The sequence below is a fragment of the Peromyscus eremicus genome, chromosome 7, assembly GCF_949786415.1.
Source record: "Peromyscus eremicus chromosome 7, PerEre_H2_v1, whole genome shotgun sequence".
In the NCBI taxonomy this organism is placed as follows: Eukaryota; Metazoa; Chordata; class Mammalia; order Rodentia; family Cricetidae; genus Peromyscus; species Peromyscus eremicus.
The window spans coordinates 16308956-16324151 of record NC_081422.1 but is presented as its reverse complement, the minus strand read 5'-3'; the positions used below and the strand labels follow the sequence as shown (position 1 = coordinate 16324151).

The following is a 15196-nucleotide window of genomic DNA, read 5'->3' as shown; positions in this document are numbered from 1 at the left end:
GTGTGTGTGTGTGTGTGTGTAATATATGTTACAGTAGTGAGTTGTCACACAGCACAGTTTGAGATCATTGAGAACCTGGCTCTTAGGGTAGGGCTGCCCCCTCCCCACTTTAGACCCAAGAATGCTGTCTTAAAGTGTCTCACAAGACCTCTTGTCTGGGAATGGACTAGCTTCCTCTGGTCCTGTGAGGAGAAAGAAGAACAGCAAAACAGCTCAATGAGACTGTGAGAAGGAGTAAAAGTACTGTGTCCTTGAACACACTGGGAGGTAAGCATTCCCAGGCAGCTTTCCAAAGCTAAAGACTCTGCTACTGTTTAATCCCATGATATAAAGATGCCTGTGGTGTGAACTGCCAGTGGGAAGTCTCACCCGGGGGAACACATTCTGCCTGGAATTCTCTGGTGGTCAGATGTGCCAGTTGACTGTCTTGGTGGTGGGGCCTCCTCAGACAGTTTCTGCTGGGTGGTGTAAGTGCCTGGCCTCATACTCTGCTTGTTTCTGCTGCTTGTTTTATTCTTTCAAAACCATAAGCATGGCTAGCATGGATCCCTCCACAAGATACAGCTCTGTTCTGAAGGAGAAAGCATTCTAAGGCTGCTGAGCAAATCCCTGGCTCTGAGGAACTTCTCTTTTGTGTATTGGCTTGGTAGCAAATGAATCAGGTTGGTCTTTGTGAAGAGTGGGCCAGCAAGTTGAAAGCTTTGAAGCCACACCAGGTAGGTTAGGCTTCAAAAATGGTTGCTGGGAGAAATATGACCCTTTTGGCCAGGTGAGGCTGGTGTTTGGTAATGATCTACTTGAAAGCTATTGAGGATGTAGGCAGGGAAGACAGAAAAATGTTCAATGGGAAAAGGAGGTGGCAGATTTGCAGAGCTGTTGATGATGTTGCAATGGCAGACATATATCCTTAGTGAACAAGTGCAGGAGAGGAAGTGGAGGGCCAATGCCTGGAAATGCCACCTGGCAAATGCTGTGGCCAAATTGAGATCCTGACACCTATGCTGGGACAGTGATGTACAGGATAAGGATTAGAGTGATGAGGAGTGTAATGAGGAGGAGAGAGAATTCCACCTCACTGAAAGCTGGACTCTCATGCACAGATGCTTAGAACAACAGGAGGATCTGGGGATCTGAAGGGATGTAATAGAATACTTTACATGGCATGAAATAAATGACATTATCAAGGGCTACCTAGAGGCTTGGGGAACCCCTGATTACCTACTGGTGCAATTGTATGACCTAGGTGTCACTGGTATTAAACTGGATGCAAGAGACTTAATGTTGTTATTGCCACCACAGACTCTGCAGTGTGCAATGTGTTCTGAGAGTGGAGCATACGGGCTTATACCACAGATGCACAGGGCAGGTCAATTGACAGCACCAACATGTCGGAACTGGCTATGAGGGGTGCTCAGGGACCAGAGATGACTGTTGGTTGGTGGCCCACAGCTAATCACTTATGATACTCCTGAAAGGATTGTGTACAAGCCGTGGAAGAATCCTGGAGCCATCCAGTGTTGCAGCGGCTGATGATCTAACAACCCTGCTTTAGGAACATAAATCAGGAACAGGACAATTTAAAAATATTTATTCTTTACTAGTTATTTATTATGGTGGTTGTACTCATGACACAAAGTCTGTGTGGAAGTGAGAGGGCAGCTCTTGGGAGTTCGTTTTCTTCTTCTTCTTCTTCCATGTGGATCTTGGGGATCAAACTTGGATCATCCAGTTTGGCAGCAAGTGCCTTTGCCTCCTGACCTATCTCATTGACCCTGATAAGATAATTAAAACCGCAACTCCTGCTTATAAGCAAATTATCAGGGCTCTGCTAATAAATGATAGATAACTTATTGACTTGAGTGATTTAAAAGGTAATGCAAAGAGGGAAGTTGGGACTGGACTGTAGGAAGGCGACCTCCCCATGTGCACCATGGGAGGAGAGCTTCCAACTCCCAGAGACAAATATTCACTGCCCTTCTTAAGTCAGAAGTGCCACGTGATAAAATAGATGGAGTGACTAGCCAAGAACTGTAACAGATGTTTAAAGATAAAAGACAGAAGCATCCTTATCCTCTGGAAAGCCCCTGGCTGATGCTTCCCTGGTGGTCCCCATTGCTACAGTGGCTCCTTTTGCTGCTTCGTCTGCTGTTTTACTCTCAAAACTGGAAAGTCCAGCTCCAGAAGAGAGAGTGACCTGTAAAGACTTTAGGTCCCACGTTAAAGTCATAATCTATTGGAAAAATGGGTCAACTACCATATTAGTACTTTGGTGGGTACTAGAGATGAGACCGATTTAATTTATGGTAATCCAAAATTGTTCAAAGGGAAATCAGTTACAATTACTAGATTAGGGGAGGGAATTTTTGCCAAACAAGCTACAGTTCCATTTAAAAAGTGGCCAGCTTCCTAGACAGGGGCATGAGGTGATGACAGTTCCCATTCCAGAGTAGATTGTGAGCACTGATATGTTAAGAGGATTAAAACTAAATTTAAATGATGGAACTTATCAATTTGAAATCTGAACTGTTTCTTGTAAGCCTCAACAGGTGCCTGTGTTGATGAGCTACTAAGGTGATGCAAATGAGGCAATATCATCAAGGGACCACGAAGAAATAGCCCAGACTACGGAGGATTCGGAAGTACAAGTTTTGGTGCCTACTACTGCTTAGTGGAGCAAATCCATACGGTCTGTTAGAAAAATGATCATGGAAGAAGACCAAAGACTGCTGGGAGTTAAATAAGTAGCTCCGCCTCTCACTGCTGCTGTCCCAGATGCTGTCACCTCTTTAGAGAAGTACAGTGCCATTCAGGCGCCTGGCTCTGTTATAGATCTGGCTAATGCTTGCCTCAGTATATACCCATCCTGATCAATGCAAGCAGTTTGCCTTTACCTGGCAAGGGCAAAGAAAGTACATTTGTATGCCTACCCCAAGGGTATATTCATAGTCCTACCGTATGCCATCACCTCATAGCAGAGCATTTGCAGAGTGTAAAGGTGTCTGTCTCCATTCAGATAATGAGTTACATTGATAACATCATGCTTCAGAGGATGGAGGAAGAAGCCATCCCAGAAGCTGTAGTGTTAGTGACTGCTAACTGGGTTGAAGTAATTTGAATGGGAAATCAACCCTGTGAAAACTCAAGGACTGGAAACTACTGTCTAATTTGGAGAAAGTATTTTGGAATCAAGGCAGATAGGAAATATTATTTAAATCCAGACTGAATAAATTGTAATTTCTCGTTGTATAGGATAAAAAGCAAGCCCAAAGTCCATTGGTCTGATTGTTTTCCAGCACCACCATCCTTCATCTAGAACAGTTTGAACCTTCTATATAAAACAACTAGAAAGAAATTTCAGTTTGCACAGGCCCTAAGCAGGAGCAAACATTTGAACATGCAAAACAGATAATACGTGGCACTAAAGGTCTGGCTGGCCACATTGAATTACAAGGAACAGCTGATGGGATGTATGCCAACTGGAGTTTGTGGCAGAAATGAGAAAAACAGAGGGTGCCTTCAGGCTTTTGGAATAGAAATCTGTCCTCTGCCAGTGAAGCGTATACCCCTTTAGAGAAACAGTTACTACCTTCTTCTGGGCTTTGATTGAAACTGAACCAATCACTGCCTATCACGAAGTACTGATGAGACTCCACACTCCATTACAACATGGGCACATATCAAACCCACCACTCATGAAACAGGGCAGGCACAGGAGCCTAGTGTCATCAGGCATACGTCTTGGAGAGTATGTTGCTCACAGGTGGGCACAGGACTATGGGATGCCTAGTACTCAGGATATCATAAAGAAGAGTAACCTCAAAGATCCCCTCTGCCAGCAGATGCAGAAGTGGGATATCCTGCATCATTGGATAGATCATATTCATCAGGCACAATCACCGGGACAATCTGGCAGATCAATAATACGGAAGCTTTGACTTGATCCCAAAATTGTCAGTCCATCTCTGTGGCAGTAAATACCTACATCTGGATGTTTGGTTGTATGTCCATATGCCCATGCTGCCCAAATGAATACTATGTGGACTCTAAACTATAATGCTAAGCTTGATATGCTCATACAATCCAGAGTGATATGGGAGCTACTTCAAGTGTAAGTTAATATAGGAATGTAATAAGATGCATGGTGTAAAATGGATTTATCATATTCTCTATCCTCTGAAAGCTGAGGGTTTGGTAGAAAACATAAATGGGATGCTGTATTAATCAGGGTTCTTTAGAGTAACAGAACTTATAGAATTAATCTATCTATCTAACATATGAATGTGTTTATAAATAGATACGTTTATATAAAATATATGGATTCTTTATTATATATGGGGGATTTATTAGAATGGCTTACAAGCTGTGCTCCAGCTAGTCCAACAATGGCTGTCTACCAATGGAAGGTCCAGGAATCCAGTAGCTGTTCAGTCCATGAGGCTGGATACCTCAGCTGATCTTCAGTACATCCAGGATTCCCAAAGGAGTAGGCTCTAATGCCAGTGAAGGAATAGACTTGTCAGCGAGAGCAAGAGCAAACAGGTAAAAGACTGTTTCCTTCTTCCATGCCCTTTATAGAGGCTGCCACCAGAAGGTGTGGCCTAGATTAAAGGTGGATCTTTCCGCCTCAAGATCTGGATGAAAAGTGGGTCTTCCCACTTCAAATGATTTAATTAAGAAAAAAAAAATACCTGACAGGTGTGCCCAACCATTTGAGGTTTAGTTAATTCCAAATATAGTCAAGTTGACAACCAAGAATAACCATCACAGATGTTAATACAGCAATTAAAACAGTTAGGGCAAAGCTCATTCCATAAATGGAAAGATCATTTACTGGAAATGGTACAGACCTAAATAATAGGCCAATAGGACAACACCACTAATATGGGTGATGACTCTAAATCTCCAAACCATAGTTGGAGACAAAAGATGAAGCAATAGTGATAATGTCCTGGGAGGTTAAGGCTGGTGCTCAGGTGTCTTTTTGGGCAACTTCTGATTCAGTGAGACTGGATATGTACTTCCCCACGGAGTGTCACTTAGCGTTCATGCTGCTTGTTTTTTTTTTTTTGGTTTTTGGTTTTTCAAGACAGGGTTTCTCTGTGTAGCTTTGGAGCCTGTCCTGGAACTCATTCTGTAGCCCAGGCTGGCCTGGAACTCACAGAGATCCGCCTGCCTCTGCCTCCCGAGTGCTGGGGTTAAAGGTGTGCGCCACCACCTTTGCATGTTTATGCTGCTTGTGATACCTACTGGTAGTGTGCTCTATTCCCTCCTAGATTTTTTGGGCTAATCTTGGGAAAGTCAGGTCTAGCCATCTTGGAACTTAAATACTAAGTAGAATGATTCAGCCAGACCACTGGAGGGAGATTAAGGTGATTTAAATACTGTTGGAGCCAAAGATCTGCCCACGCAAAGACATATCAAAATAGCTCAGTTAGTGCTCTGTCCATTTGATGAAGTTAAAGTAAAACAAGGGAACCCTCTGACACTGCCAGCAGTACAGGAGCCAAAGGCTTTGGATCAATCAGTAGTTTATGAAGGTCAGAAATAAAGAGCCCCCCGAAAGCCTTCCACATGCTATGAAAATTGTGGCACAAATTCAGGATGAAACAGTAGCGGTCATCTGTCCAGGAGATGACCAGCTGTCTCGTACACCCATTACTCACCCGAGTATAGCGAATCAGGGTATTTATTTATTTATTTATTTATTTATTTATTTTTCTTGAGATAGGGTTTCTCTGTGTAACTCTGGCTGTCCTGGAACTCAATCTATAGGCCAGACTGGCCTTGAATTCAGAGATCTGCTTACCTCTGCCTCCTGAGTGCTGGGATTAAAGTCGTGCTCCATCATGCCCAGCTGAATCTTGAATTTTATGTCCATTATACTTAATGTCTCAGCATGTTGCTGAAGGCTGCTTGATCTCTATGAGACCAACTCAATATTCTTCTTCTTCTGGGAGCTGTGCAAATCCTTTGTTCCTGGACTAACTGCACCATTCCTGTCAGGCGAGTAGTTTACAAGAGGGAGACAACTGAGGTATTTTTCCAGGCCAACAAAGACATCTCTTAACTCAAAAACGTTATTGATCCCCCCCCAGAAAAACAACTGTGATTTCACCGTGTGGCTCCCTAGAGCAACTCAATGGATGATAAGGACTTTATCTACATCAAACATAAAAAGATATCTCAGTGGATAAAGGCACTTGCCACCAAGCATGAGGACTGAGTTTGAACTCAGAAACTTATGTGGTAGGAGAGAATACACTCTGATGAGTTGTCCCAACCTCCACAAGGATGCCATGTCATGTGCACACCCACTTTCTCCTCATGGAAATAAATGAATGTAATTTTTAAAATAACTGTAGGGAGGGACTGGAGAGATGGTTCAGCAATTAAGAGCACTTGCTGCACTTGCAAAGGAGGTGGGCTTGGCTCCTAGCACCCACAAAGTGGCTTATGACCATCTGCAATGTCAGGGGATCTGACCTCTCTGGATTTCTGCATGTATATGGTGCACTTACGAAAACTCAGGCACACATATATACACAGGAAATAAAAACAAATATAAGCTTGGCATAGCGACACACACCTTTAGTCCCAGCACTCAGGAGGCAGAGGCAGGAGGATCTTTACGAGTTCAAGGCCAGCCTGGTCTAGAGAATGAGTTCCAGGACAGCCAGGGCTACACAGAGAATCCTTGTCTTGAAAAAACAAAACAACAACAAGAAAACCAGATTCAGGTTAAATTTAGCTCTAAATCTAATCAGCTTACTTTTGGTGTTCATAATAGATACAGTCTAGAAAACTGCTACAAGGGCCAGTGGAACGGCTCAGCTGGTGAGGGCATTCGCCACCACACCTAGAAGTGTGAGTTCAGTCCCGGGGCCTACATGAAAGAAGGAGAGAACTGATTCCTGCAAGTTGTCCTCCGCCCTCCACACTCCGCCCCGGCAGACTCTTCTTCCACTTCTTCCCTCCACCCACAACAATAAATGAATAAATGTCATTTATAAATTAAAGAAAAACTGGGGCTACAGAGATGGTTCAACAGTTAAAAGTTAAGAGTGCGTAGTGCTCTAGCAGAAGACCCGAGTTCAGTTCCAGCACCCATGTGAGGAAGCTCACAGCCATCTCTAACTCCAGCTCAAAGGGGAATCAGATGCTCCCTTCCGCCCCCTGTGAGCACCTCTACTCATATACACACACATAATTAAGAATAAAATCTTCAAAAATGTTCTCAAAAATTGCTATAAAATAACTTGATAGAGAGGGGCATTATCGGTGGAGACATTGGTAAATGCTACAGGGATGCCCTTCATGCTAACCCACTAGACACCTACACACGTGGCCAGCACGGATACTGTTAATCAGTGCTGTCTTTGTACTGACTGTCCCGCTCTAAGAATATAATGTAATTCTACTGACAGCACATTTCTGCAGAAGCCGTCTCTAGCTTGTGAATAGTGTCTGCTTTGTTTTAACGTATCTTCTGATCACACACTAGTGAGATGTATGGGCTGCGTGATCGGTGACATAGTGTAGAGACGTCTTTATCATAAGGGCTCTTATCATAAAGAGCTCCACGTTTTGGGTCAGGCGCACTCTTTCTGCGTCTTGTGATGATAACCTCATCCTGTACCTGCTTTGACTGCTACTGCAGTAGCTACGTCTTTCCGAGCCGTTCCATGTCTCACAGCTGGGTTGCAAAGTGAACTTTCAGTTAGAAGCTTCATCACTAAAGTAGTGAACCTCACTGCCTTAGCCTTGACTGCTGTTAAGAATTAATCAAACTTTTTCTTCTTTGGGAAAACACCAAATGGCGGAGGAAGCCAGTGCCGCGGGAGGATCAGGGTTGGCTCCTGAGGAGTTGGCAGCAGCAATTGTAGGCGTGGCCAAAGGCCTCAGGACTCTTGGAAGTAAGGCGGAAGACAAGGACTGGATTCCCATCACCGAACTGGGCCGCCTGGTCAAGGTCATGAAGATCAAATCCCTGGAAGAGATCTACCTGTTTTCCCTGCCCACTAAGGAATTTAAGATTTTGGACTTTTTCCTGGGTGCATCACTAACAAATGAGGTTCTGAAGATCATGCCAGTGCAGAAGCAGACTTGAGCTGGCCAGAGGACCAGGTTCAAGACTTTTGTCCCTATTGGGAATTACAATGGTCATGTTGGTTTTGGTGTTAAGCGCACTAAGGAGGTAGCCACTGCCATCCGAGGGGCCATCATCTTGGCCAAGCTTTCCACTATACCTGTGCAGAGAGGCTACTGGGGGAACCAGATTGGCAAACCCCACACTGTTCCTTGCAAAGTGACAGGCCGCTGTGGCTCTGTGTTGGTGCGTCTCATCCCTGTCCCCAGAGGCACTGGCATTGTCTCTGCTCCTGTGCCCAAGAAGTTATTGATGACGGCCAGGACTGATAAATGCTGCACATCAGCCAGGGCTGCACTGCCACCCTGGGTACCTTTGCCAAGGCCACCTTTGATACCATCTCCTAAACCTCCAGCTACCTGCCTCCCAACCTCTGGAAAAAGACTGTTCACCAGGCCTCCTTATCAGGAGTTCACTGACCATCTTGTGAAAACTCTCACCAGAGTCTCTGTTCAGAGGACCCAGGCTCCAGCTGTGGCCACCATGTAAGGGTTTTTATACAAGAAAAACAAAGTGAATTGAATTAATCAATATGTGCCAAGGTATATTCGAGCTGCTGTTGCTTATTATTACACCACCTGAGTGCAGAGAATTTCCAGCCATGTGTTGTTTTGACCTTAATGATGATTCTCAGAATATTTCTGCATTGATCTCAGATTTACAAACAAAATTAGTAAAATAACTCATTCCATAGGACTCTTGGGATGGGCTGCAGGCTGAAAAACATATAAATGTGATGTAGTGATAATGTCACTAATGACTGCACTTGTATTGATGACTATGTTGGTACTTTTACCCATTGTACTTACTACTCATTGTTGTCCCTTCATATCCTGTAACTACTCAGGAATAATTTAAAAACAAGATGTAATACACATTGTGTTAGTACACTGCCATGCACTGTTTAAGATTATTGAGAAGCTGGTTCTGGAAGTGCGGTTAGTCCTTCACTTCCGACCCAAGTATGTTTGTGTTGAGTGTCCTCCATGACCTCCTGTCCAGGGATGGACTGCCCTGCCCCTGGCCCTGTGAGAAAATGGAGACAAGGCCAAGAATGAAAATATCATGTTGAAAAAGTAGAGAAAATTGGCAGAATAATAACATTATGTCCTTGAACACAGCTGGGAGGTAAACTATTTCCAAGTATCTTCCCAAAGCAAAAGACTGATTTATCTTATGATATAAAATGCCTGTGATGGGAATGGCTAACTGGGAAGTGTTATTTAGGATATGCCCTGAGACCCTCTTTATCCACCAGTGGCCTGGCTGACTGCCTGCACCCTATCTTGAACTTTCTGCTGGGGGCAGTGTCTGATACGATGCTCTACTATCTTTCTGCTGCTGGCTTATTCTTGTTTTCCTGCTTGCTGTATAGTCAATAAACTCACTCACTCAGAACAGAAAGTGCCACTACTGAGGATCATCCACCATACAAAACAGTGTGCATGTGTATGAGTGTGGACCCACACCTGTCAGGACAACCACGTGAAGGTCAGTAGATACCTTAAGTATCTTGCTTTTTAACTTATTTGAGACAAGGTATCTTGTTTACTGCTGCTTATACCAGGATAACTGGCCTGTGACTTTCCTAGAAGTTTCCTGTCTCCACATTATATATTGCTGTAGGAGTGCTGGGATTATAGATGCTATATCATGCTCCTGAGTTTGGCTTCTAAAGATAATAATTCAAGTCTTTATGCTTGCATGGCAAATATTTACAGTAGAGTCATTTCCCTAGCAGCCCATGATGGCTAATCTTGTCAACTTGATTACATCTGGAATCAACTAACACTTAAACTGCTGGACACTCTTGCGAGGGATTTTCTTGACCAGATTATCTGAAGCAGGAAGACCCACCCTAAATCTGGGCAGCATCTTCTGTGGTACCCAGATAAAAGGACATGGGAGAAGGAAACCGCTTTTTGCCTGCTTGGCTCACTGTTGCTAGTGAGCCAATCTGTTCTGTTGCTGAGGCATTTCTTCATTAGCACTAGAACCAATTTCTTTGGGATTCCAACCTAGATTGAAGATTAGCAGCTCTCCAGGTATCCTTCAGGACTCCAGTGCCAAATCTGGTGACTGATGAGCTATCCAAGCCTTGTGGACAGATTAACCACTGGATTCTTGCCCTTTCTAACACGAGACAAACATTGTTGGGCTACCCAAACTGCAGCCTGTAGGCCAACATAAGAATCTCCTTTTCATATATTGTAGGGGTTTGAATGAGAATGTCACTAATGGGCTCTCACATTTGAATACTTGGTCCCTGTTGGTGGTGCTGTTTGGGGAGGTTTAGTGAGCCAGAAGGTTTCTCCGGTCTCGCCCAGCCCCAAGGTCCCACAGCCACTTATAAAATAATCACTCAGAGGCTTAATATTAATCACCAACCGCATGGCCTATGGCAGGCTTCTTGCTAGCTGGCTCTTATAACTTGACCCATTTCTATTAATCTATAGTTGCCACGTGGCTGTGGCTTATGGGTACTTTCACATCTTGCTTCTCCTGGCGGTACTGCCGTCTCTCCCCTCTGCCTTTCTTCTTCCTGTCTCTCTCATCAATTTCCCACCTAGCTATAACCTGACTTGCCATAGGCCAGACAGCTTTATTTATCAACCAGTCAGAGCAACACATATTCATAGTGTACAGAAAGACATCCCACAGCAGTTTAGGAGGTATGGCCTTGTTGGAGGAAGCATGTCACTGGAGGTAGGACTGAAAAGTTTAAAGAATTGGTCATTTTCAGTTAGTTTTGTGCTTGTGGTTCCACATGTGAGTTCTCAACTTCCTGTTCCTGCCGCCACGCCTGCCCCCTGCTGCAATGCTGTCCCTGCCATTATTGATTCAAACCCCTGCCATTATTGATTCGAACTCTCTGTAACTCTAAGCCCAAATATATTCTTTCTTGTCTTGATCATGGTGGTTTATTATAGCAACAGTAAATATTTATCTATCTATCTGTCTATCTATCTATCTATCTATCTATCTATCTATCTATCATCTCTATTTGTTTCATAAGTTCTGTTCCTTTAGGGAAAACCCTAATTCACCCTGTTCCTTTTTTATGTATGGGGACAGAGGAACAAATCCAGACACTTCTGCATGTTAGATAAGTGCTCCACATCTTCAGCTCTTCACTTAAAAAAAAAATTTATTTTTGTATATATGGTGGGTATATGCACAAGAGTGCAGGTGGCCACGAGGACCAGAAGAGATTCACTGGAGCTGGAGCTACAGTTGGTTGTTGTGGTGGTTTGAAAGAAAATGGCCCCCAAAGGAAGTGGCATTATTAGGAGGTGTGGCCTTTTTGGAGGAAGTGTGTCACTGTGGGGGCAGGCTTTGAGGTCTCTCTTATCTCAAGCTTCAGTGTGGCAGTCAGTTGACTTCCTGTTGCCTCTGAGTCAAGATGTAGGCCTCTCAGCTCCAGAACCACATCTGCCTGCATGCTGCCATGTTACCCATCCTGATGATAATGGACTGAACCTCTGAAACTGTAAGGGAGCCACCTCAATTAAATGTTTTCCTTTACAAGAGTTGCCATGGTCATGGTGTCTCTTCACAGCAATAAAAAACCCTAAGACAGTTGTGAATCATCAGATGTGGGTGCTGGGAATCAAACTTGTATCCTCTGGAAGAGTAGCAAATGCTCTTTAACAACAAAGCCATCATTATAGCCCTGCCCCTTACTGAAACAAAACAAAACATCAAACAAACAAACAAACAAACAAACAAAAAACCAACCAAATTTTTCTGCCTATGTAGTCCAGGCTGGCCGCAAACTCACAGAGATTCCACTGTTTCTGCCTCCTGAGCACTGGAATTGAAGACATGCACCACCATGCCTGGCTTTAAAAACCTTTAATTTTTCTTTTAATTATTTGTGTGTATGATGTGTACATGTGGGTACCCAGTTACTGTGGTGCTCTAGTGGAGGTCAGAAGGCAACTTTGTAGGGTCACATCTCACTTTCCACCTTTCCTTGGGTAGAATTGAACTCTCTGTAGAGCAGGCTGGCCTTGAACTCACAGAGATCCCCCTGCCTCTCCCTCTTCCGGGATCAAAGGCATGTGCCACCATCCCCCTGCTCCCAACTCTTTGTTTTCCTTTTTCTTTCTCGAGTTAGGGCTCTTACTATGCCTACTTAGGGAGTTTGAGGCCATCTTGGCTACGTAAGGCTTTGTCTCAAACAAGTAGAAAAAATTACCATTAACAATTGTAGTTGTTTGAAAGAGAATGTCTCCCATAGGCTCAGGGGTTTGAACACATGGTCCCCAGCTGGTGGCTGTTTGGAGAGGTCATGGGGACATGAGGCTTTGCTGGAGGAAAGATGTCACTGGGGGTGGGCTTTGAAAGTTTGAGGCCTCACCCCATCTCTAGTTCACTAGCTTGGGGTTGGGACATGATCTCTCAGCTTCCTGCTTCAGCTGCCATGCCTGCCTGCAGCTATGGTTTTTTTTTTTAAACCATGATGGACTCTCATCCCATGGGAAACATAAGTCCAAATAAACTCTTCCTTTTGTAAGTTGTTTTTGGTCATGTGTTTTATTACAGCAACAAAAACATAACCAATCAACATTGATAGGCCTTTATATACATATATATTAAAATTTTATTATTTTATTATGTGTATGAGTGTTTTGCTTGTGCAAAACAGCTGTGCAACCGTATCTTTCCTGGTGCCTGTGAAGGGTCCCTGGAACTGGAGTTATAGATAGCTGTGATCAGTCATGGTAGGTGCTAGAAATCAAACCTGGGTCCTCTGGAGGAGTAGCCTGTGCTCTTAGACAATTGAGCCATCTCCCCAGCCCATATATATTAATATCAAATATATCATACAAACTAATGCACAATATACTATACAATATTAAGTATATCATATATCATATAATAGCAAATACATTATTACTGGGGTCCAGCCTCGGTTCAGGTTCAGGTCCTGAGATGGGAAAGGGGTGTTGTTGCGAAGAAATGAACTGTCCGAACACCAAATGAGTTTCACACAAGTGACCGGCCCCAAATAGCTCCAGCTGTCTTTATTTATATATCAAAACCAAGCACTTTTTCCACACTAATAAGTTTTTCCCATCCCCCAATGTTAACCTCTGGCAAATATGTCAAATATGTTTTTTCCCCTACTTTTACATCAAAATATCTTTAAACAAAAACCAACACTTATCATTTTGCTAGCTTGGCCAAATATTGAGCCAGGTACAACCTGTCTTTACAAAACTAAAAGGTGATAAACATAGGCACACATTTTCAAGAACAACAACCTCGTTTAAAACGTATTTACAGAAATAGGGGTGATCTGCCTCCTGTCTGCACTGAATCAGAACAGCTCCTGGGGTTAGACCCTCTGGAGCTGCAGTTATAGATGGTTGTGACCTGCCCAACATGGACGCTGGGATGCAAACTCATGTCCTTAGGAAGAGATTCAAATACTCTTCACTGCTGAACCATCTTTCTAGCCCCTTTCATGTGTTTTTTTTAGTAAGCAAAGTAATAGGTTTCGTTGTGACATTTTCATATATACCTTGTTTTGGTTGACTGTCCTCCCCCATTCATTTCTGCAATTCTCACCTCTTCAAAATGTACCCTCTTACCCACTTCCAGCTTAACGCCTCTACTTCTACCTCTTAAAATTTTTTTTTTTGTATAGGTATGGGTATTTTTCCTGCATGTATTTCTGGGCATTATATGCATGTCTGGTGCCCATGGAGGCTAAAAGAGGGTGTCAGGTATCTTTGGAGCTGAAGTTACAGACAGTTGTGGGCCACCATGTATGTGTTAGGAATTAAACCAGGGCTCTTAACCAGTGAGCCATCTCTCCAGCCCAACTCCTATTTCCTTAAAACCTCTCCTCCCACCCCATTCATGATCCCCTTTCTAGGTTCATGACTTACACACACACACACACACACACACACACACACACACACACACACACAAAGCTAGGATCCACATATAAGACAGTAGTTTTGTCTTTTGTTTTGTTCTGAAATCTGTATCGATGGCTGGCTTTGAACTCACAGAGATCCACCTATATTTGCCTCCTGAGTGCTGGATTAAAGGTGAATGCCTCTATGCCTGACCTAGTTTTACTCTGAATTATTCCAAAAATAGAAAGTACACAAGTTGCTAAATTGTCTCTAAAAAAGTAAGCTATTTGGGCCAGCAAGCTGGCTCAGGGGTGAAAGAGATGATTTCCGTTGCTGACTTCCATTCCTGAAACCTATGAGAAGATAGATAATCGACTCCTGAAAGTTCTCCTCTGACCTCCATACATTGCCACGTACATGCCTGCTCTTCCTGTCACACACATGCCCATGCACATGCAGACCACCACCACCACTAAAAATCAGAAAAAAAATATTAGGGCCTCACATTATCTAAAATTTCATGAAACCCAAATATTCTTTACAAATACAGACTTCTTCCTACAAACTCATCATTGTATACAGAAAAGATGGAAGAGAACAGCAAAAGAGTTGCCAATTCAACATATCTGTAAGCTAAATTTGTTAACATACAGATACAATTTTATTATTTTTTTATAGACAGGGTTTCACTATGTAGTTGAGGCTGGCCTCCAAGAGCTCTGCTTTAATACAGCAGTTTTCAAGTACACAGCTTCCCTTGAGACACGTCCTCAGAATTCAAAAGAGTAGTCTTGAGCGAATTTTCTTCTCGGTGTCCTATATTTCACTTATTTATTCATTCAAGAATGAGGCATTTATTGTGCCCTGAGATGCTGGTGATACAAATTAGTACAATCCAGTAGTTCAGGCTGGTTTTGAACTCACTATACATCCCAGACTGGCCTCCAACTCTTGATCCTCCTGCTTCAGTCTCTGGAGTGTGTTGGGATTGCAGGAATGTCTATGAATAACTTTTTAAGATTCATATTTTTATTATTTAGTTGTGTTTATGTGCATGTGAGTGTGAGTGCCTGCAGACACCAGAAGAGGGCACCAAGTCTGCTGGAGTTGGAGTTAAAGGCAATTTGAGCCATATCAAGTAGGTGCTAGCAACTGAATTCTGGTCCTCAGAAGG

The 15196-nt window shown here is 43.3% G+C and overlaps 1 pseudogene; it reads left to right on the top strand.

Moving 5' to 3' along the window:
• The first annotated feature begins 7813 nt into the window (after positions 1–7813).
• On the top strand, positions 7814–8635 carry LOC131914633 (small ribosomal subunit protein uS5-like; annotated as a pseudogene).
• Positions 8636–15196: the final 6561 nt, after the last annotated feature.